The sequence below is a fragment of the Ambystoma mexicanum genome, chromosome 3p, assembly GCF_040938575.1.
Source record: "Ambystoma mexicanum isolate Mex_15411 chromosome 3p, UKY_AmexF1_1, whole genome shotgun sequence".
Taxonomy (NCBI): domain Eukaryota; kingdom Metazoa; phylum Chordata; class Amphibia; order Caudata; family Ambystomatidae; genus Ambystoma; species Ambystoma mexicanum.
This window is the reverse complement of record NC_090925.1, coordinates 680,688,977-680,714,539: the sequence shown is the minus strand read 5'-3', so window position 1 is coordinate 680,714,539 and position 25,563 is coordinate 680,688,977.

Sequence of the window (25,563 nt, the reverse complement as noted above, 5' to 3'; positions counted from 1 at the left end):
GGAATTGGCTGACATTGGATACAAATTGTGTGAAAGAACAGAGACTCCTGTTCAGGAGGCTTGAGCAAAACAAAAGATGTCAGAGGACTATTAAAAAATAATATTAAACACACGAAAAGGCTCGATTTCATGGTGTCCAGTCACGTGGAAGAAGGAAGTTGGACGATCGAGGTGGTCACACCTACGCACAAGGGCAGGCTGGGCCTACACTCCTTAACATTCTCAGTACAAACTCAAGGCCAAACTTCAAAGCACTAATTGACACTGGACCATTGAGGTGATGATGGATTGATATATTAATTGGTGGGAAGCTAGTGTTAAGATGAGCCCACTAGCACCTGGATGTTCAGTCTGCATGCTGCTAGACGTAGGTGGAAAAGTACTAACGGGGGTTAGAAGCCAACCAATTGTAGAGGACCACATAATTAAGGGTCCTGTAGTTTGTGTAGCCAATGGAACCTTGTGTATTTAGTGACGTTTATAGTGCCCATTTTGAGGGGAGGGCTTAGTTTCCCCACCTGATGTAAGTACCCTATAGCTCGCCTTCACCGTTCTATACTGATATAGAACTTATACTTAGATATTCACTTAGAGCCTATCACTTTCCTCGATCGGTTTTGTAGTTTGCCACGTAGGTAGTGATGCAGGTCAATACGTCACTGATGATGATTTTATATTATATAACCTCAGTTACTACTAAAATGAGTTGAGTAAGAGGATCAACGAATTCTGATTTTCGTTGTACTCCCTGTTTTATGTACGTGTTAATAAAACGGACTCCCTTTTGCCAAACTACCTGAGTCGTTTTGATTGATGTATGAATAAAATCTGCATCCCCATCCATCTCCACGGTATTGCTACTCATCATAAAGGGCTGGGGCGACCCAGTTCACTTGGTAGCGAGAGAGAGTATGGTTCTTTAAAAAAATCCATCGACCGTCGACATAAGTAAACTTTCGAGTCTCTGTAATATCGCATGACCTTTGCCTTTCGGCTGACAGGACGCGAAGCTCCCCGTAGATAGTGGTTAGTGTAATTGAAAAAAAGCCTTGCAAGGAGGGTGTGACGAGTCCCCTTAGATTCCATAAGAATCCCCTCCCACGTCTACGAAGAGCATAACGCAAAACAGTTTGAAGAGGCGGTAACGGAGGTGTACGATCCCGAGGGTCCGAAGAAGAAAATATGCGAATGGTGAGTAGAAACTGAGGAGTGTGGCAAAATAATGCATGCGTAGTAAAATAAAGTAGGGTAATGGAGGGAGGCGGGATAAATCTAACATAAGAGTATACAAATATATATATATAGATGGGGAATGAGATATTGACATGAGTGTGGCCGAGCAATATAATAAGTAATATTGTGTGAGAGGCTGCGATAAAGAGGATACGCCCATACCTAAGTTTTAAAGAACATTAGAAGAAACCCAGAGTCCCATAGTGGAAGACGTAGGAAATGGATCTGATTAAAGACGGATACGAAGGGGTTAATTTACACTTCGTCTGCAATATTTTAGAGGGCAAGACAAGTCTTAAGAAAAAGATTGTAGGAGATTTATGTGACCGGTTTTGAAAGAATAATGACATCATAGTTAAAGAAAAAATGTATGATAAATAAGAGAAGTGTGAAGTGGAGAAAAAGAAAGTGATTGTTTTTAAATTGCATTTTGATGGTTGTTTTTTAGCAAGATTAAAATAAAACTGTGATAAACGGGATTAGAGCTTGTGACGATTGGTGCTCGCTCATATGGTGTTTTTTAATAAACATATTTTTAAACCTATGATCAAAGTAAACAAATGTTAGTAAGTTAAGGGTAGACGAATTTAGAATGGACGATGTTACTCCACTTGTGCATCTCTGCAAGCAATTGCCAAAACATGCACCTAAGCTTAGACAGTACAGTGCATAATGGGTTAAAGGAACTGCAGACATAATGTTTATGCTGTGGCCACAAGGCAGATCACTATCAAAGGCAGTCCTGAAGCATATGATGACATATCTGCATGCAACATATATTGGGAAGAAGCTAGAAAAGCGATTAGCGAGCTTAGAGCTTTGGAAAATGTACCAACAAGAGAAAGATGAGGAGCCTCCTTTAGATTGGATACTTAATATATGCAAAGAGGGGGGGGAAGATCCCTCTGCTTCACCTGCCCCGTATGAAAAAGAAGACGAGAGTAAAAAAGAGGATGGGTTATACCCGTTAAGGGAACTTAAAGCAGCAGCTGGATATAGCAACTTGGTTTATGAGTCACCTACGCAAAGTAGTGATGAGGGCCCAGAGAAAAATACTGAGAAAGATGTAATCTCTAGTGTCCCGAGAGACAAGGAGAGACACGATAAGGAAAGAAGCGATCGACCAAGTACATCTCTAGATATAGGAAGAGAAATAAATAGATAGAAGCGAGAAAGAGATAAAACTGATGAGATAGCGCTCTAACCGAATGAATGGATGGGACGTCAGATTTTGCTTAAACTCAATAGTAAAGGCATTGAGGACGTAAGACAAAGGGGAGATCAAGACGAGCAAGATAAAAAGACAAAGAAAGGGAAGAACGATTGAAAGACAAAGGAGCGAAAAGAAAAGATAGACAGAGACGAGAGCAGTTCTATCAAGACGAGCAAGCTAAAAACAATAGAGAGCAGAAGAGCAAAGAAAACGCGACAATACACAAAGAACAGCTGATGAGCAAGAGAGGCTAGAAAGAAAAAGAATAGAAGAAGAGGAACAAATGTTAAGGGATAAAAGAATGCAAAGACAAAGGGATGAGGAGAAACGAAGGGCAAATGAAAGAAGGGATATGAAAAAGAAAGAGGAAGACAGAGTGAGAGAAGAAGCGAGAAAGCGAAGAGAATTTGACGATGATATGGAACGTAAAAGAAGGCAGAGAGCACGCAATCCCGATTACTTGGAAAAGGAAGTAAGAAATCCTGATCCAAAAGTAGTATGGGAGGACATAGAGGAATTCTTCCCAGAATACGAGTCAATACCAGGCCCGTCTAGAGCAAATCTAGAAGACGAGTTTGACTCGAGGAGCATTGGGGAAGCGATCAATAAAGTATATCATGAAATGAGAGCTCAGGGGAAAAAATGACCGTCTCAAGAGCACACAGTTGTATGAGACGGATGAAGCCTCATGTAGTACAAGACATAAGGAGCTGTCTTTAGACTGACTGACTCTAAATAGAGTTGATGAAGAGAGAAGTTGCATGAGTTGGGCACAAGAAATGTCAGACGAAGAAAGGGAAACCCTACGTGGGGAAGAGAGAGATACCGCATGTGGTCCTGAGGAATGCTTTTCTATGGATAATGAAGTAACATGTTAAGATTTTAACGTGCCTGTATCTAAGGGACAGAAGCTAAACCGTTGTCGGAAATTCAGCTGACCATTGCGCATTACTGCATACTCTTGCAAGAAAAGAATCTCAAAAAAGACAATGCTCGCAAAGGTGAGGAGGCAAAGTTAGTGCAGAAAATAATATCCAAATATGCCATTGAAGGGGCAATGTTGACCAGCATAGACGGATCGAACACACAGCAGACAGTGAACATGCCGCAGGTGAATAATCAAACTTTACTTTACTTTATTAAATTTATATTGCGCACCTAAGAACTGGAAGGCATGAGGGCGCATACAAGACAGACAACATAAATACATTCAAGGTGCAGGGGACAAAAGTAGAATCAGCATGGCTAGGAAAGAGACAATATCCTGCGGATAGTAACAACAAATCTCAAAAATTCAATATCACCAGGTTAGCAATAATAGGAGAGAGCACAAAAAAGCTCCCATGTAGAATCTACATTTAAAGAATCAGATTGCAGTTAGAAGCACCTCTGGGCAGATATTTACAACGTCTGAGAAAAACAGGTGAAGTGCTACTCCCACAACCCACTCAAACACAATCACTATTGGGTTGCGAGCACCAATCACTCTGGTCCATCCTGCGAATGATCATTAAATCAATGAGTCTGACAACACCTGATCCTGTTCTCTGACGCAACCAGGCAAGAACCTTGTTGCACAGGGCTTCTTTGGTCTCTTTTCCTTCGGTTTTCCGGATATTAGTTATAACGACATTTCTCTGGTCCATTACAAATTCATATGTATTTGTATCCTTTATTATTGACATTTGTGACTTTTTAAATTGTAGATTCCATGAAAGTACCCTCTTAAGTTTGGCGTTCATCATTAAGGGATGTTTGACCTCTTTATGGCCAGAATTCGAGCCGGATACCAATGAAGATGTAAGAACTTTCAGTAATGAGCCTACATTGGGGATTTTTGCCTTTTCCTTGCTAGCCAAGGTTGGCCCAGTGGACACCAAAGGCTCCTTACTGCAGGAATCAGTTTGTGTGGCTTGGTCTACCATTTCCCTTTGTATAAAAGCTTGACAGGCAGTATTCACCTTAGATGCCCGTGGCGGTGCGCCTGGGCTAAAATGCCCGTATGTCTGAGAAGCAGTGCTCACTTTAGGCGGCCGTAAGTCCGATACCCAGTCACTGAAAACATCTGCCAAAACGCCAAGGTCAAATGGATCATTGCATAAAAGTTATTATTTGTTAATGTTGGCCATAAGCACAGGCCACTGGGGGAGACCAGTGTGCTCAGATGGCGCTAATTTGGGCCTAGTCCTCCCTTGCAGCACAGAGGGTAGTAAGGTTGCATGTATCTCAGACCTTACCGAGAATGGAACATCTGAGGGCAATACTGGCACCGTGCAATCAGTGGTACCAGATTTTTGGGAACTATCGAGGGGTGCCAGTAGTATGGGACCAATCTTCAATGATGGACTATCCAGTTCCTGGATTAAACTAAGTCCTTTATGAGGGGAAGCAGGGTCTTCAGTTAGCAGGAAGTTTGATTTGCAATCTCAGTCTCCTGCGCTCGCTGAGGGCCAGAACCATTAAAACGCGGGCTCTATTAATCACTGGAGAGAGGGCCTTAGAGTCTGCTAAGCCCCCCATGGCCAGCATTAAAATTGGATTAGCACCAGCCTTCTTATGTGCAGCACTCGTAGTAATAGTCAACTGAAAACGTGATCAGCGTAATCAACGGACTTAGAACAAACAAAACAAGACCAAAGGCTACTCCTCCCACAGGGAGGACTGTCACACCAGTGACTACAAATATGTGGGACTCTTACCGCACCGGGATACACCACACCATGCGGCCCCTGGGGGGACCCTCCAGACACACCACCGGGGCGCTCCACGCTCCTACCGAACGACCACAAGACCACCTGGATATCTGGGGTGGAGGGGGAGAACTCCACAGAGGCCCAACTCACAGCATTTTTCAGCGCTGGAAACGCAGAGTCACAGAGTCGCGGAGCCCCAAGGCTCTGCTGCCGGGACGCCAACAGCAGACATGAAAGGTTAGAGGAAGGGACCTAAGCTGGCGTCAAGTCGTGCGGCAACCTAGAGCTAGCGCCGCTTCTGACGCCTCCATATTTGTCTTGTAATGGGTTACAGGGCAATAAAATGCTACAGTTGCAAGGATTCAAGCGCTTAAACAGGAGGCGATCAGGATGAGGTGAGTTAAATCAAAATAATAGTGGATATACTCCACAAAGGGATTTTGAGGACGAGGTTGGCAAGGTTATCAAGGGAATTGGCAGAATAATAAGGGAAGCTTTCAGTATAACCAAGGTGGGTTTCAAAATATGCAGAATGATAATCAGAGTATGCAAAATGGGCAGGTTGGGAGACCACCGCCTATATGTTGGATGTGTGGAATGTCAGGGCACTTTATTTGCACGTGTAGAAGTCAAGGGGTAGTGCAAAATGGCCAGTTTTCAAGAGGTGGATGTCAAATCCACCTGCATATTCATAGCAGAATGGAGATGGATTTGCACAAAATCAAACAGTGCAGCAGCAAGCGCTGAGAGTGCAGCAAGGCTTGCAACCACAGCAGGTAGCAGTTAATCTACCACAAGGACAGTCGCAGCAATCGCCTATGCAGCTTCAGCAAACCACGAACACAGGTCAGCTAATGACTGCTAGAGGATGTCACTGCCAATGGAAGGAATCCTTTCACAAGTAATGAAACGAGGATGTACCCGCAATAGGACAGCTCACTGGGAGACCTGATGTGATTGATACTATCTGTGATGCCAAACCCTCATGAGGAACAAAGGTTGGACGTCAGTATAGGGGGTGAAAGGTTTTCATTTTTAGTAGACACGGGTGCAACGTGCTCATGTATACGAGAGGGAAAGTTTTCAATGTCTGGCAATGCCATGAATACTCAGGGGTTCAAAGCACTACAAGCAGAGTTACTTTCACTGTAGAATTACCGGTTTCGATAGGAGAATGTGACATGAAGGTGCCACTGCTATATTCGAGGGAAACACCTGTCAATATATTGGGACTAGAGTTCATGAAAAAGTTGAATATGACAATCACATTCACTGATGAAGGTATAGTGAGTTCAACACCAGGAATGTATTATGTAAACGTATGCGAAATGATTATGGCATATGCAGGACAACTAGCTAGGAGAGCAATTCCATTAGAGCCAGAGGTTTTTCAGTATGGGGTACACATTCTGTTGTCATGGTTGCCAGGCCTAGCAGGCAGACCAATGAGAACTCCAGATGAGTTTTTGTTTAGACCAAGAATACCTATGCTCGAAGAAAAGGGGTGAGTTTTTCCCTTGGAGATACAAGCAGCCATAGTACAAGGGGCAATGGCTTTGCTTGATGGACATGATGATGAAGGAAAACAATGGCGTGCAGTAATCGCCATCGGGAAGCGTTACAGATTGACTGACGTCACTGATGATGATCTGTTTGAAGATCATCCATCTGATGACGAAGTAACATTCGAGATGTGCATTACTTACTGGGTAAGAGTAATTAAAAGAGAAGTTCCTCAGAAAATTATGATAGCACAAAAACATGCCGAGTATTTTGATGAAGATATGGTGAAAGTGCCAGTTTCATTATGGACCACTGCCCCCTATGACGTAGACCTACTAAAGGGGGTTGGAGAAGTGAAGATTAAATTGAAACCAGGAGCAATTTTACCTCAAGCACGACAATATCCTATGTCTGGAGAGGCAGATGAAGGTATTCTTAAAACGATTTCCGGCATGATGGATCAGGTTATATTAGTGATGTCAGAGTCACTGTGAATACGTCAGTGTACCCTGTGAAAAAAAGTAAGAGGGGGTTGTGGCGTCTAGTGCTGGACCTTCGCCCAATAAACCAAATTATAGAGGCTGAGTTCCTTCTAGTTCCTAACCCGTCTACGATCCTATGTAGTATACCTGTTGAAGCACGATATTTCACAGTGATTGCCTTGAAAAATGCATTTTTCTCAATCCCGTTGCATAAAGAAACGCAGGATCTGACGTCATTCACGTTCAGACAGACTTGCCTGAAAAGCACTTGTTTACCCCAGGGGTACTGTGAGTCCCCATCGATTTTCAGTAAAGTCCTTCAGATGTACTTAAGCAATATTGCTTTGGAAAGTGTTGTGTTGCAATACGTAGACGACATTTTAGTTTGCAGCACCTCAGAGGAAGAGTGCAGACACGATTCTGTCCAGCTGATGATTATACTCACTGACAAAGGATATAAAGTTGACAAGGAAAAGTTATATTATTGTCAACAAGAAGTGTTGTACAAAGGCCAATTGATTTTGCATGAAGGGAAAAAGGTTACTTCTGAAAGAGCGGAGGCTATTTTAAAAACAGCCAAGCCACACATGATAAAACACATGCAGAGGTTTTTGGGATTATGTAATTATGTCAGAGCATGGGTCTTTGACTACAGCTCATACATAAGGCCCCCGTTGCAGGCTCTTAGGAAAGCACAGGCAACGCAGGAGAAAATTGTGTGGACTGAAGAAATGGAAGAAAGGTTTGATGAATTGAAAAAAGCAATTTGCACGGCTCCAGTTTTAGGGATTCCAATTATGCTGAGGAATTCTTCTTGTTTTCACATAAAGATGGCACTGTAATGACAGCTGTCCTTACACATAGTACCACGTTGCGGTACAAGCCCCTTGCATATTACAGTGGAATCTTAGACCCAGTAGTGAGAGGTAATTTTCTGTGTGAACAAAGTTTATCAGCCGCCACGTTTGCCATAGAGAAGGCTGCAAGCATAGTAATGGGATGTTCCATGGCGTTATTTGTTGAGCACGCACTATTTGCCATTTTAGAAAAAACAAAATGCACGTTGACTTCTCAAAGGGCTTCTGCCTATGAGGTAGTCATATCAAATCCAGCGATCAAAATAGTTTGATGTAAAATAGTGAATACTGACATGTTTATAGCTGAGCCAATGACAGAGGGAGAACCTGTACACAATTGCGCGAACTATGAAGAATTCTGTGATGAGCTCCCTAGAATAAAAGCGAACGCATTAGCAGGGGGAGAGATTGTTTTTATTGACGGTTCTTCAAGGATTGATCAAAATGACAGACAGAGATATACAGGTGCTGCTGTGGTAAAGCACACGGCTAATGGGGAATTTTGGGTGCTTATTAGTACTTGATTGCCATCTCATTATTCAGCACAGGTTTCAGAATTATTGGCATTGATACTCGCAATCGAGAATCAGGCAGACCAGGAAGTAACAGTGTACAGCGACTCCGCCTATGTGACGTCAACAGTGCACGCAGAGCTAGCACGTTGGAAAAGGAGAGCTTTATTGGATAGGCTTATTAAGGCACTACAACTCCCAGTAGGCATTGCAGTCGTTAAATACGCAGCCCATACTAAAGGAGCAGATTTTATCTCGCGTGGAAATCAAGCAGCAGATGCTGAGGCCAAGTGCGTAGCGATCACAGATAAAGAAATGATGAATGTTGAGACTCTTGATGTGAATGAAACATTTATTATTATGATGACTGTATCTTAAGGGTACAACCACTTGTCAAAAATGGAGTTAGTGGAGGTCCAGGGGGAAGCACCTCAAGAGGAAAAGAATTTGTGGATTGCGAAATGGTGTTCTTTAAACCCCTCTAAAGCACTGTGGTGACAGGACAGCACTGGTAAACCAGTGATGCCTATAGCCTTATTAAGGGTGGCACTGGAACAGCTACACTACCCCACGCATACAACCAGGGAGAATCTTGCTGCAACTATTGCTGAGGAATGGTTTGTGCCAAATTTAATGGAGCATGTTGCATTTTTTATGGTGAACTGTATTGTGTGTCAACAATTCACGGCTGGGCATACACTGTGCACAGTTAGGGGAGTCATTCCGAGACCTAATGTCACTTTTCAGCACTTGAATATCGACTATGTTGACATGATACAAGTATGTAATGGATACAGATACCTGATCGTAGTAGTGTGTCCTTTCTCAAGATGGATAGAAGCCGGTCCATGTACACACCCAGATTCCACCTTTGCAGCAAAATTCTTAGTGCAGTAAGTATTTCCTAGATGGGGAGTATGTGAAGTTATGAGGTCAGATAATGGTCCTCGCTTTGTAAATCAGATATTTGAACAGATCAGCTTGTTGCTTGGTATAAAGCACAGGTTTTCTTCGGCTTACCATCCACAAGGAACTGAGATCTGTGAGAGGCTCAACGGATTGCTTAAAGAAAGAATAGCCAAGTTGAAGCTTACCTTGAAGAAAGGGTGGTTGCATTGCCTACCACCGGCATTATATGCTTTAAGGAACCAACCGGGTCCTGACCACCATCTCACACCCCATGAAATAGGGACAGGGAGACGAATGAGAAACCTCCTAATGCCTCCATCCAGAGTTAGAAGTGATGCTCAGTCAACTGCAGGACTGTTAGGATTGGAATTACATGATTATTAGAACTGTATGACTTCCAGTATTTCTGTCATTTCAGGACAGCTGCAGAGACGAGGGTGTAGAGCAGTACAGAACACAGAAGGAGATGCTTTGACAGACCAATTTCAGAAACTTTGTCTTCCCCAACTTTTCCCAGGAGATGCAGTTTTGATCTGCAACCACGTAAGGAAAAAGAGAGACGAACCCCGTTTTTGTGGTCTATTCACTGTGGAAGACATCACGTCGTCTGATGTCAAAGTGCAGGGCAGGCGTGCCTGGATCTTCTTGGGGGATGTTAAAATATTTGCTGAAGAAACTCCTCTGCCTGCACCCCTACACAGCGAGGCAGGTACAATCATTAGGAAAGAACCACAGCAGGTGCAGACAAGATCTATGATGAGGAAGAAGGATGCAGAAGCTGACAAGTAGAAAGACAAAGAGTTCATTGGACTGTGGCTTGGTTTGGGACACTCCTTTTTAAGACATTTATAAAAGGGTAAAGGAAAACTAGTTTGAACACTCGGTGCTGTCATTTCAGGGTGAAAGAAGATCTTTTGTTCTTTAAAGCCACAGTAGCTTATTTACTTTGGACTGAGGCATGCTTAAGCCTCGATAAGAAGAAAGTGATAAGAGGCTATAAACTTAGGACTGAGGCATGCTTAAGCCTTGATAAGAAGAGGACTATGCCAGATTCTGATTGTGGATATAGCAATTGGAAAAGGGTACAGTACCCAGACTCATTTCATACTGAGTTCCTGTTTGGATTTACCTATGGTGTCACCCAGTGATGACCTTTCTAGGCACATTCCTACTTATTTTGAGTTGGTATTGCACACTTACCCTTCGCTGGTGGGGAGAACCACTCGCATTCCAGCTTTCTTACAAAATCCTAAGAATGAAGAAGTTATAAGATTGCTCATAGTCATCACTGAACAATTCTTGCAGCTACCTGAGTACAGCAAGGAGAATACAAATGCCCCAATCAAACGAAGCAACTCATAGACTAGTCAGTGTGGTGTTCTTTCATCTTATTGAAGAGTATCCGCACCTTGTTGGGAGGCACACTGATGTGCTCACCTTTCTTAGGGATCAGAGAAACACTGCAAATCTGAATGTGATCCTGGAAGGTATTATCATTCAAGTAAGCATCTATTCTGAGCGAAATCACAGATCGGTATAGAAACTTTCCTTCGAGGGACAGATCGAAAGGTTGCTGATAAAGAAAGACTTTTGGTTCCTGCTGAAAGAAATTCGACATGTCATCAGGGCTGAGTTAGATTGGAGGCATAGATTGGGAGATACTCTATGTCATAGAGCTTGTTTAGACTTACTGAGGTTGTTTTTCTTCATTCTAAAGAGCCATCTACATTTCAACTGATGAAAGACTGGTTCCAGAGATACAGATCAAGTTGTTTTCATCGTCCAGTAAGCAGACAACTGATCGAGGACGAATTGCTAAGTCAAAACAGCAGCTTCCAGAAGCAGTTCACAATGATGATGTATTAAAGTTGAGTTTTTCCTTCCTTAGATAGTCAAGATGGGAAATCTAAGCAGCAACATTATATCACCGCATGTAGAAAGATGCTCACGTTGTCCAAGAAGTAAATGTTGTAGGCTGACATATCACTGTGTTATGTACACTTGCATTGTGTTCATAATCCTACTGCTTTCTTTGACTGTACGAACTGTGTTCTATATTGGTGCAAATGGAGCTCAGACTCCTGTACATGTTTCTGAGCAGGGGGAAAATGTACGCAGGGCAACTACTAGGCAACCCAGACCCTGTGTAGTCATTCCTGCTCCAAAGAAAGATGGAAAATTGCTTGAGGTGGATGTCATTAGCAATAATACACATGCAAAACGTGTCTTAGAGACTGTTTCTGGATGCCAGAGACAGGCTCGCTGAAACAGCAAAACAAAGGCTTGATAAAAATGAGCCTACACAAGTAATACATGCAAATACACCTGGTACAGTGACAATTGACCCAAAATCAGTTTAGAAAAGAAGATCCCAAATGGAGATTATGCGAAATATTTTCATACCTAAAGAACTTGTTGAGAGAATAAGGCTTGCTGAACTTTGTTCTACAGAGGGAACCTGGACAGATGTTGCTGTGATTAATTCAGTGCGAAGAAGCTATGTTGGTACACTTCATGATATGATTATGGAAGCTCACAGGAAAAGAATGAGACCTAAAAGAAGTACACAGGAAGATAATTATGAATTAAATGATTACCTGGTCATCACGGCACACTTAGGAAATAACATATGGTACTAACACATGAAGGAAGTTGGGAGAAGAACTTCAATGGAGGAATGCTTCGTATGTGCACTGCTGCCATACAGCATGGGGAAGTCGAAAATCTTCATAGCTGTTGAAATAAGATGCATAAACAGCACATTGTCTTTCACACGTAGCACATTGCAAGACCTGAGGCCAGTTCATGGGTAGTGATGCTTCTTTCAAATGGGCAACTGAATGGACAGATCCAGATGAAGATGACTATATTCAAGAAATAAAGTCAAGAAGCAATGCAAAGACGAGGAGTCTTGTAATCAGATATGAAACACCTGGAGTAAAAGGAGCTAAAATCAGAAGGGAAGTGAACAAGAAACTGGAGACCGCAGGAAAATCTGCAGACGATTTTCGGATTTGGAAGAACAGAGGTCAGATGCAGATCTGGGGATCAGTGTTGGATCACCAGATGGATGGGGAAAAGAAGTGGTGATCTGCAGAGCCTGGATGGTGACTAATCATCCTGAATCAACTATTTTGAATGCACAAGAGGTGTGCAAACCGTTGTTGCCAAGACTTTCTAAACTATTGACATGGGTTGAAGACAGAGGAGGACCCCTGCAAATAGTGCCTTTGGAGAGCTCAAAGCTGTGCTTCAGGGATAATGTCACGAGAAAAGTTGGAGATATTTAGAAATGCGATCATAGCTTTGATACATTAGGAATGATATATGGAACAGCAGTAATCATGGATCATTATTGGGTTTGTTGATCCAAGGCATACATAAGGCTACCGAAAGACTGGGGAGGAATATGCACATTGGTGAATGTACATGTTCCAGCATTAGTGATTCCAAAGAGTGATCTGAATCTCAACAGTTTTCCAAAAGCAGATGCTCACCTGAGGAAGAAGAGATCTGTGGGGCTGATGAAGAGGATGGAGAGAATTATTACTCAGCCAAATCAATAGAAGCTTTTGACTCTATCCCATATGAACATGGACTGTTCTGCCAAACTTCTTCAGTGTTCACATTGATCTTTATGCCAAGAATCGAAGTTGGAGCAAATACCAAGTGGCTTCAGTTAACAGATGGGAATTGCTTCAGACAATCAACACTATTATAAAGGTATTCAATGCAATCAGAGAAGAGATGAGAGCCATAAGAGTGATAACTCTCCAGAACAGATATGTCTTGGACATGATCACAGCTATGGATGGAGGTGTTTGTGCAAAAATTGGAGAATCATGTTGCACATTCATACCTTCTCATGATGACGAGAATGGAACCTTGACAGAGGCCATAGACATGCTGAGGAAACTCCATGGCCAGAAGATAGATGAATTAGACGACATTGGTGATGACAGCTGGTTTGGATCACTCTTCTCTTGGGTTCTACAATGGATGGCAGACATGTTCAAGTTTCTTGGAGCCCTGATTGTGTTGGTATTGCTTGGATTTTGTGTAATCAAGATAATAATCTTGCAGTGCAAAAAGACAGCAAAGAAAGCCATAGGGATGAAGATTTTGATTGATGTTGAACCAGGATGGAAGCCGAGAGATCTGACAGATGAGGAGATCAGAGACTTTGTGAAGGCCAGTATCCATGCACCTGAGGGAACAAAGTTCATGTACCCAAAGAACCATAAGAAATATGTGGGAAGATGGATCTATTGCAGTCCAAGTGGACAGTGCATGCTCATGACGTGGAACAAGGATGAGCATGTGAAATCAGCAGGTTGTATGAAAGGAGTTATAAAGATATGGATCCCCAAGAAACATTTCTTCAGACAAGGATGTCTAGATATGAAGGAGGATGAGAAAGTGGTCAATGAATCACCTAGAGGGGGGAGTGTAGAGGAGGATCCAAGTACCCCCCCGCCAATTACTCTGCCCTTATTACCTATAGAGTGGGAACCAAAGTATGTGACGTATGCGGAACAGTTGAACCAACAAAGAGCAGAGCGTGGACACTGTGCAGTACCAATATGAGTGCCAGTTCCATAAGAGAATCTGCAAGGCAAGGTACCCATTTGAAAACCGTACCTGCATACAAGACAATATGATGGCCATTTAAAAGAGATTCCTGAAGAAGCAGAGCAGATGAAGGGCAAAGATGAACTGTGACGTCACACAGAGAGAGATGACGGACACAGAAGAGATGCAGAGATAGGGAATGCAGATAGTCTATAAGGCATCAAGAAGGTACCAAGGATAAGTGACATCTTGGGAGCAAGGTGAAGAAGCTTATGCCACAGAAACAAACCCAAAGCTACTTTAATTATGTGAAACAAAGGGGGTCCTGGGAGTCCCTCTACCGACCATTAGTGCCAGTTTCGAGAGCCCTAGACAGATTCTTTAACTCACTATCTCTTTCACAGAGGAGAAATATCCGTAACGTATCTGTCTTTGTCTTGCCCTCGGGCAGTCCAGCAACGAAATACCAGGCAATTCTCCTCTGAACAAGAGTGCGGACAGCAACCCCAGACACGTGTTTCGGTCTGGTTGGACTATTCATCAGGAGGGTGGAGCTGTGCAGAGCAGTGAGCCAGGGGTCCACACCTGGATTACCCTAGTAACTTAGGGTGAAACCCAAAGTTACTTTAATTATGTAAAAACGAGGGGGGTCCTGGGAGACCCTCTACCGGCCATTAGTCCTGGTTTCGAGAGTCTTAGCCAGATTCTTTAGCTCATTATCTCCTTCACAGATGAGAAATATCAAAATGCCGGGCAATTCTCCACCGAACAAGAGTGCCGACAGCAACCACAGACGTTTTTCGGTCTGGTTGAACCTCATCAGTAGGGTGGAGCTGTGCCTCTCAAAGAGCAGTGAGCCAGGGGTCCACGTCTAGATTACCCTAGTAATTTAAGGTGAGACCCAAAGTTACTTTAATTATGCGAAAACAAGGGGGGTCCTGGAAGTCCTGCTACCGGCCATTAGTCCCACCATGTCATGATGCCTGCCCCCAGAGCACCGGGACAGGCCCAGCACCCCCGGAAGCAGGCATCATGCCCTCGGGGGAAAAAACCCAGCTGCCCCTAATAGGGGCTCTTTGGACTTTGTCCTGGCGCCTTTGGCGCCAGGCTCATATTGGACATCAGTCCTGGCGCCAAAGGCGCCAGGCTCATAAAAGAAGGTGTTTGGTGCACTTACCTGACGCAGACCATGCTGCATAAAGCCTCAAGCCAAATAAGGCTCAGGAGGGACTACTTTATTAAAGGAACTATTTTACTTGGGTGGGGACCGTGGAAGAATACTTACCTGGGACTTCTTCCAAGGCTATTTAAACCACGCCCGGACGGCCACACGTGCTTCGCGTTGTTCTGCATCTAGCAGCTGGACGCTCACCGTGTCTGCTCCTGCATCCTGACTTCTGCCACGCCTGCCAGCATCCTGAATCACCTGCAAAGGAAGGGAACAAGAGAACAGAAGAAGGAAAAGGCCTTACCTGTTAAATCTGCATCCCAGAGACATTTCGCCGACGATCCTGAAAAGGAAGACATTTATTTTTTAAAGCACATCGCATCGATCGCTGCAGCGCCTCATTCTACTCACCTTACAGGGCGCTTCCATCTTCTGCAGCGACCATCCGGATCCGCAGTCGCGCCCCAGCGCCTAGGAGAAAAAGACAATAACAAAGGTGAGAGAAAGAAGGGAAAAGGGAAGCTAAATCTCCATGTTAAGACTTACCTGCTGAGTCATTCCCTTTTCATTTCGGGTCCGCGCCGCATCCAGGCATTTTCAGACCCCGGCCCCTAAGGGGAAAAAGACATCAGCGTTAATGAGCGAATGAAAAGACATTACCAAGACGCTCATTAAAGACTTACCTGATTTCCACAAGGATTTCACCTCTCATCTCGGGTCGGTGCCTGTTCCCCGGCATTCCGTACCCCGGCCCCTATGGGGAAAAAGACACTAGCATTAGAACATTAATGCATGGACACAAGGGGAACCACTTATCAAAAACTTACCTGGAAGCCAAGCAAGTTTGGTTCTCACCAATCCGAAAATCCAGTGAAGTAACTGGATATCAACGCGCCCTCGCATCAGAAACCACCAATCCGAAAATCCAGTGAAGTAACTGGATACCAACGCGCCCCTGCATCAGAAGCAGGATGGAGAGCTCGTCCTTCCAGACCCTAAGGTGAGACGCCACGGGGAAGCACAGAAGGGTTTTGAGGAGGGTGAGAGGGGTAAGTGGGAGGCCGACGCATTACCCCGCAGACAGCTAATCCCCTATTTCCACCTACAGAAGGATACTTCTGCGAGCCAGACAAGCAAGATTTGGGGGTCCGGTCCAGTCTGTCTTCCGAGTCCTGCGCATCACTTTAGAAGAGGTCACAGCAGCTCAAACCAGGCCGGCTCCTCTGTGGGAGTCAGGTGAGCGTTACAGAACGCGAAGCCTTCCTACAAATTCCCACCCAGGCGCTATGGAAACTTCTGAGACTGATCAGTTGGCCCAATTACTGGGGGAATTACGGGCCGAAGTTCATGCCGCTTGTCAAGAGACTAATGCCCTCAGGAGGGAATTAATTGTATCAAAGGAAAGAACTGATGACCTGGCCAGACAGCTTTTGCAAGGTCAAGCTGGACAAACTCCTCTACCCGGTTCCGGAGGGAACCCCGCTCCTGTGGTTTCCAGTAACCCTGTGCAGATTAATCTACCTGGAAACATGCCGCTGGCCCCACCCAAACGCTTTGCTGGGGACCCCAAACGATTCGCCGTATTCATGAATCAGTGTCGTTTGCACTTCTTATGCAGACCTGGGGCCTTCCCTAATGATCAGACCAAGGTAGCCTTTGTATTGTCATATCTCAGCGGCTGTGCTGCCGATTGGTCAGTTCCACTGGTTACTCAAGGTGACCCAATTCTCCGTGATTTTCAAGGATTTCAAGCAAGCATGGAAAGGTTATTGTCTCGACACTCTCAGGGGCAGGCTCTGGATGACGAACTTCTATCCCTGCGACAGGGCAATCAGGACCTCCTATCCTACATTGCAACCTTTAATAGACTAATTGTGGAAACTCGGTGGCCAGAGGATAAAAGAATCACGTTAATTTATCGAGGTCTACGCGGAGAACTTAAAGACGTCTTGGCCCAGGTTGTAAATCCGCCCCAAGAATGCACAGAATATATAGACTTAGTGGTCCAATTGGATCACAGACTTCAAAACAGAAAAGCAGATCGGTCCAAGTTTGAGACCCGGGTGTTGGTCAAGACCCACGCTAACCCCAAGGGTGCTGATGTCTCTGAGCCTATGCAAATTGGAGGGGTTAAAGGACCTTTAACTCAAAAGGAACGTGAAAGGAGGCGGCAGTTAATATGATGTCTTTATTGTGGGAACTCTGGACACTTTCTACGAGATTGCCCAGCAAAACCGCCCAAGAAGGTGGTAGGCGCCGCTGATAAAAACCATGAAGACTCTGTTTCGGGAAACGACTCCGCCCGACAAGTGTAGGGGTCCGCTTGCCGAGCTTGAAAACTAACTCTCAGACCTCGCATTTCATTGTGCCAATGGTTCTCGTAGATCCGGAACAGCCTAAGCGGTTGCATGCAATAAAGGCATACATCGATAGTGGGGCAATAGGAAACTATGTGGATCGTGAATTGGTCTCTAGGATTAACCTCCCTCTGCGTCCTAAAACCAGCAAAGATGTCATCACCACAGTCGATGGAACTGAAATTGCCTCTGGACCGGTAACACATTCCACTACTGAGGTGACTCTTATTGGTCCGGACGGCCATCGGGAGGCAGTTGTGTTTGATGTAATCAAGGCTCCACAATTTCAGGTTATTCTTGGAATTACTTGGTTAGAGACACATAATCCTCGAATTGATTGGCGAGCTAAGAGAATAACCTTCCCGGATTGTGCACAAACCTGCTACCCAGAAAATCAGAAGATTAGTCTAGCATCTGTAACCTCTGCCTCCATGCAACTACCTCCGGAATACCAAGACTTTCAGGACGTCTTCCAAAAGGAACAGGCCAACACGTTACCTCCCCACAGATCGTACGATTGGCAAATCGATCTGGTGCCCGGTGCACAACCCCCTTGTAGCAGGATTTATGCCCTTACCGAACCTGAGAACCTGCATTTGAGACAATATTTGGATCAATACCTACCCAATGGTTTTATTCGCCCGTCAAAGTCCCCGGCATCCTCGGCTTTGTTCTTCGTGCCCAAAAAAGAAGGCGACCTTAGAACTTGTATCGACTACCGCGCATTGAACCAGATAACGGTTAAAAACCGTTACCCTCTGCCTCTGATCCCTGAACTCCTTGACCAGGTGAAGGACGCTTGCGTATACACCAAGTTAGATCTCCGGGGGGCTTATCATCTGGTGCGAGTAAAGGAAGGCGACGAATGGAAAACCGCCTTCCGTACAAAATACGGATTATTCGAATACCAAGTGATGCCTTTCGGGTTGTGCAACGCGCCTGCTCCCTTCCAATTCTTCATGAACGATGTCCTTCGGGAACTCATCGATGTTTGTGTTGTCGTATATATCGATGACATTCTTGTGTACTCCTCTTCGGAATCTGATCACAGAAAGCATGTCCGGGCCGTCCTTGAGAAATTGCGTCAGCACAAACTGTTTGCTAAGCTGGAAAAGTGTGTTTTCCATACCACAGAGGTAGAGTTTCTCGGATTCATCCTGACACCTAATGGGGTCCGAATGGACTCACGGAAAGTGGAGGCCATCCTCAAATGGCCATCTCGTAGTTCGGTGAAAGGGGTCCAAAGCATGCTTGGTTTTGGCAATTTTTATCGCAGATTTATTCCGGAATTTTCACGTGTAGTACAACCCATCACTGCACTCTTGCGGAAAAATAAACGTTTCGAATGGACCAAGGAAGCAGAACAGGCCTTTCAGGAATTGAAAGCTAAATTCACGTCTGCACCTATTTTGAAGCACCCGCATCCCGATCTCCCATACATAGTCGAAACTGATGCATCCAGTTTAGCCATGGGAGCTGTCCTGTCTCAGAGAGACCCTGAAACCAACCAACTGCATCCTGTAGCATTCTGGTCCAGAAAGTTCTCACCCCCTGAGGTAAATTATGCAATAACCGATAAGGAATTATTAGCCATTAAGTCCGCCTTTAAGGCTTGGCGGCATTATCTTCTTGGCGCCAGGCACACCATTACCGTGATCACTGATCACCGAAACTTGCAATACTTAAAGACTGCCAAGGCTCAATCGTCACGTCAGCTCCGATGGGCTTTGTTCTTTGCTGAGTTCGATTTTGTAATCACTTACCGTCCCGGCTGTAAGAATGGCAAAGCGGATGCACTATCTCGAATAGGAATGGGAGAAATAGACACTAATTCAGAACCTGTGCCGATCTTTCCCGAACAAAGAATTTTGGGATTAACCTTCTTACAAACCTTCGAAGACATTCAAGCACGAGTAAAACAACTCCTGGACTCTACCGCCTTGCAGGAATGGATCCAAAGAGGATCTTACTTTTCGGTCAAAAATGGCCTACCTTACTTCCAAGGACGCTTATTTCTGCCAGAAAAGGAATTACAAGAACTGGTTATTTCCCGTCATCATGATGCCCTGATGGAAGGACATCCTGGCATTGCCAAAACTGAGGAAAAAATTAAACGACAATTCTGGTGGCCTTCCTGGCGAAAGGATATTAAATCTTTTGTGATGTCCTGTGGAGTTTGCGCCCAAAACAAAGGCCAAAAGACAAGACCTGCCGGTCTTCTTCAGCCTTTAGACCAGCGCCTTGGCACACCTTATCACTATATTTTATCACGGACCTGCCCCCTTGTAATGGATACAATACCATTCTGGTTGTGGTGGATTTATTTTCAAAAATGGCTCATTTTATTCCGTTGAGAGGATTACCTTCAGCTTCTGTCCTTGCCAAGGAATTCCTCGAAAATATTATCCGTTTGCATGGATTCCCGTCCATATTAGTCTCCGACCGGGGAAGCCAGTTTATTTCACACTTTTGGAAAAAGTGTTGTCAACTGGCACAAATCGACGTAAGACTCTCAACCAGCCACCACCCACAGACCGATGGTCAGACGGAGAGAACGAACCAGACCCTTGAACAATACCTACTGTGTATGTTGCACCAATCGGAGGGTAATTGGAAGGATTTGTTATGGGTGGTCGAATATGCATACAATAACTCGGTGCACTCTGGAACTGGACAAAGCCCCTTTTACACCCTATATGGACATCACCCTCGTACATCAGACCTGGACTCTCCTCTGAGCCTCGAAATGCCCGCAGTGGACCATTTGCATTCCACTATAACTCAAGCCTTCAAGAATGCAACTGCCCATTTGCAACAAGCGAAAGAGAAATACAAGAAAAATGCAGATCAGCATCGGAGGGAGGCGCCTTCATACCAAATAGGAGATCAAGTATGGTTGGCTACAAAACATTTATCGCTCAAGGGACCTCGAACTTTTAATCCAAGGTATTTAGGCCCTTATTCGATCAAAGCTATCATTAATCCAGTGGCAGTCAAGCTCGAGCTGCCAACCAACATGCGGATTCATCCTTTTTTTCATGTGTCACTTTTGAAACCAGTGCAACCAGGAACCAGATTAATAAAGCCTCCAGAACCAATTCAGATAGATGGGGAACCTGAATTCGAAGTAAAAGACATTTTGGATTCTAAAATCTCAAAATCAAAACTTTTCTATCTAATTGATTGGAAAGGGTATGGGCCTCAGGAAAGGTCTTGGGAACCCAGCGACCACGTACATGCACCTCGGCTGGTAAAAAGGTTCCATCGAAATTTTCCAAACAAACCGAAACCTCCAGAAGGAGCGACCTTGGGAGGGGCCTTGGGGGGGGAGTGCTGTCATGATGCCTGCCCCCAGAGCACCGGGACAGGCCCAGCACCCCCGGAAGCAGGTATCATGCCCTCGGGAAAAAACCCAGCGGCCCCTAATAGGGGCTCTTTGGACATTGTCCTGGCGCCTTTGGCGCCAGGCTCATATTGGACATCAGTCCTGGCGCCAAAGGCGCCAGGCTCATAAAAGAAGGTGTTTGGTGCACTTACCTGACACAGACCATGCTGCATAAAGCCTCAAGCCAAATAAGGCTTAGGAGGGACTACTTTATTAAAGGAACTATTTTACTTGGGTGGGGACCGTGGAAGAATACTTACCTGGGACTTCTTCCAAGGCTATTTAAACCACGCCCGGACTGCCACACGTGCTTCGCGTTGTTCTGCATCTAGCAGCTGGACGCTCACCGTGTCTGCTCCTGCATCCTGACTTCTGCCACGCCTGCCAGCATCCTGAATCACCTGCAAAGGAAGGGAACAAGAGAACAGAAGAAGGAAAAGGCCTTACCTGCTAAATCTGCATCCCAGAGACATTTCGCCGACGATCCTGAAAAGGAAGACATTTATTTTTTAAAGCACATCGCATCGATCGCTGCAGCGCCTCATTCTACTCAACTTACAGGGCGCTTCCATGTTCTGCAGCGACCATCCGGATCCGCAGTCGCGCCCCAGCGCCTAGGAGAAAAAGACAATAACGAAGGTGAGAGAAGGAAGGGAAAAGGGAAGCTAAATCTCCATGTTAAAACTTACCTGCTGGGTCATTTCCTTTTCATTTCGGGTCCGCGCCGCATCCAGGCATTTTCGGACCCCGGCCCCTAAGGGGAAAAAGATATCAGCGTTAATGAGCGAATGAAAAGACATTACCAAGACGCTCATTAAAGACTTACCTGATTTCCACAAGGATTTCACCTCTCATCTCGGGTCGGTGCCTGTTCCCCGGCATTCCGTACCCCGGCCCCTATGGGGAACAAGACACTAGCATTAGAACATTAATGCATGGACACAAGGGGAAGCACTTATCAAAAACTTACCTGGAAGCCAAGCAAGTTTGGTTCTCACCAATCCGAAAATCCAGTGAAGTAACTGGATATCAACGCGCTCCCGCATCAGAAACCACCAATCCGAAAATTCAGTGAAGTAACTGGATACCAACGCGCCCCTGCATCAGAAGCAGGATGGAGAGCTCGACCTTCCAGACCCTAAGGTGAGACGCCACGGGGAAGCACAGAAGGGTTTTGAGGAGGGTGAGAGGGGTAAGTGGGAGGCCGACGCATTACCCCGCAGACAGCTAATCCCCTATTTCCACCTACAGAAGGATACTTCTGCGAGCCAGACAAGCAAGATTTGGGGGTCTGGTCCAGTCTGTCTTCCGAGTCCTGCGCATCACTTTAGAAGAGGTCACAGCAGCTCAAACCAGGCCGGCGCCTCCGTGGGAGTCAGGTGAGCGTTACACACCATTCCTCCCGGTTTCGAGAGTCTTAGCCAGATTCTTTAGCTCACTATGTCTTTCACAGAGGAGAAATATCTGTAACATATCAGTCTTTGTCCTGCCCTGGAGCAGTCCAGCACCAAAATGCCAGGCAATCCTCCTCGAAACAAGAGTACCGACAGCAACCCCAGACATGTTTTTCGGTCTAGTTGGACCTCATCAGTAGGGTGGAGCTGTGCCTCTCTGAAAACAGTGAGCCAGGTGTCCACGTCTGTATTACCCTAGTAACTTAGGGTGAGACTCAGAGCTACTTTAATTATGCAAAAACAAGGGGGGGGGGGGGGGTCCCGGGAGTCCCTCTACCAGCCATTGGTCCCGGTTTCTTAGTCCCAGTTTCGAGAGTCTTAGCCAGATTCTTTAGCTCACTATTTCTTTCACAGAGGAGAAATATCCGTAACAAATCAGTCTTTGTCCTGGCCTGGGGAAGTACAGCAACCCCAGACAAGTGTTTCGGTCTAGTTGTACCTCATCAGTAGGGTGGAGCTGTGCCTCTCTAAGAGCAGTGAGCCAAGGGTCTACGTCTGGATTACCCTAGTAACTTGGTGAATGTAAGGTCCCTTGGGTATCATATCATGCAGTGGATGGGAAGCAAAGTAACTCTTAGACCAAATAACAGAACCAACTCAGGAAGATGGCAAAGTATTTCTGTTTTATTATCAATTGTCTAAAATAGAAAGTTACAACGGACATCAACGGACGTCACACAAGCTCTCTCAAAGCCTTTCATAAAAAATCACACTTATAAAGCAAACATTTGTCATACGTGACGTCACACTACGTGGCAAATAGGAGAAACATATGGGGGGATTGTGATACGCTCAAGGGGAACATCTAAGTATACTTTCTATAAGGGCTTGGGTTGTGATTGGACATCTACTGTCAGGTGGACAACTTATGCCCACCTGTTTGCCTCGGAGGTTCCCCTTTGGATGGTCGCTGTATATGGACTTTTCTGTTCCGTGCCTTCAACACGCTGGACTTTGAATCACATCTTTGTATGAAGCCATGCCCCCTACTTGAACCCGTGACTATAATACCAGTGGGCCGCACGCCACTGCATGCGTGCCACTGGGAGAACCCAGAGAGGGCATGTTTGCCTGGGAGGATCCCCTTTGGATGTTCGCTGCATATGGACTTTTCTGTTCCGTGCCCTCACCACGCTGGACTTTGAGTGCATGTATATATGCTGCATGGCAATATCTTATAGTGCTCATTTAGGCAGTGGTAACATTGTACTTACCTTATATTCTTCTTTAATCCCTTAGATCGCATCTTTGTGTGAAGCCACGCCCCCTATTTGAACCAGCGACTATAATACCAGCGGTCTGCACGCCACTGCACGCGTGCCACCAGGAGTGCCCAAAGAGTGCCGGTTTGCCTATTCGCAGGCTCACGTACGAGGGGGCAGATGACATCTTTAACCAGTGAGAGCCCAGATATTTAGTCACTTTAACCATTCTGTACAGTGCAAGAGTGGAGTGGGGTTACAATACCTGAATTTATGCACTGCTCATTAAACATGTGCACAGGTCCCAGAACACGGAAGGAAACATTGATGGGGGCACAGATGTATGAAGACATACTATTCGCGCCCCTCATCTTTATGCCGGTCAAAATACTATGAGGATGGACCCTCTGTTGCCCCTCCCCTATCCCTGCTGATTCCATCGGATTCTGCCCTATTAGCATTGACCAAGGGAAACCAGTCACCATTGCTCATAGGGTCATGCCTGTCACTGGTATGTCTGGCGACTGACAAAGGCGGGCCCCTTTATCGCCAAGCCGGGAGAGAATTGTGGATCGGGTACGAGAACGCTCCCCAATGGATACCAACCCAGCCTTTGTGTCTCGGGTGATTTCCCTCCTCGCCCTTTCCCAATACCCTATGGGACAGGGGGGAGTGTGAAGTCGGGAGGCAAGGTAGGGGAGGGAATGCGGCTGACTAAGCTACAGCTTCATTCCAAGCTATTGAGGGATCTGATTACAGCATTCGAAAATGCAAAATACAGTCACTCCTGCAATCTGAAACTGGAATATGTTTCTCAGGTGGTGAACACTGATCCTGTCCTCCAGTTGGGTGGAAAAACCTGGAGGTTCATGTATTGACATTGCACTATGTTGCGCACTGTCGGTTATAGAAATTGAAGCAAGAGAGTCGGATGAGCGATCAGCCATGGCTAGGTTCAACTAGTGCTGGTCTAGATCTCTCCTCCTCTCATATAACTCTGGGGAAAAAAAACAAAAAAACAAAAATGGGCTTAAGGAAAGGGACTCAATAAGCCTTCCACGCAAGCCCAGCAAAATTATGATTAAGGAAGATTTGGCGATCTGTGTTACGAGCCCTGGCCTGGATATATCTGTGGAGGAAGTAGTTCACTGCAATCCGGATGGGGGGGGCTGTCTCCAGCAAAACCATCTCTCAAGTAATGAAACAAAAGGGAAAAAAAGAAGCAAATAAATAAGGGGATTGGAGTAAACCTTGAGCAGAGGAAGACAAAAGGGGTCATTGCGAGTGCGGCGGTAAGGGGTTAACGACGCTGGTAAGGATGCTGGTGCCATTAACCCCTTACCGCTGCATTACGAGGTCCCTTAGCGGGTCCCGTTATTAGCTCCTTCCCCATTCCCTATGGGGGCTCGAATGGGAATGAGGATGGGTATTTTGAATGGGAACTTGCCGGGTCCTCCAAGGTTGGAATGACCCGGTAAGTCCCCATTCAAGGAACCCGGACACGAGTTTGGAGGCAGCCATGGCACTAATAGCACCATGGCTACAAGCAAAGCAACGTGAGATAAAGGATCCCAGTGAAGTATCATCCGTACCAAAAGGAAAAAGTAACAAAGATATAACTCCGGGAATATCAGAGGGAACTAAGCCAGTCCACATAACCCCTGAGGTCACTGCCCCGCAGACTAACTTGAATAATAAACCATCTGACTCGCAACACCTAAAGTGTAGCAAGGCCACTGACCTACAAGAGGTGGGCTCGCAGGTGTCTCCAGTGATTGACCTTTTTGGGGAAGAGATACCAACCAACGTCGAATGAAACAAAATGTTACCCTCTAACGTACAGTACAGCCTACCCTTGTGGAAGGAGGCAATGTCCAAATCAAAGATCATTCATTGGAAACTCACGTTAGAAAATTGGTGACACAGATTTTGGGTGATCACCTAAAGTCCCAAATATGACCTCCAGAGCAGGGAGAGCATATGTCTGCCCAGCCAAGTGAAAGGGTATGGTCTACATTGGGTG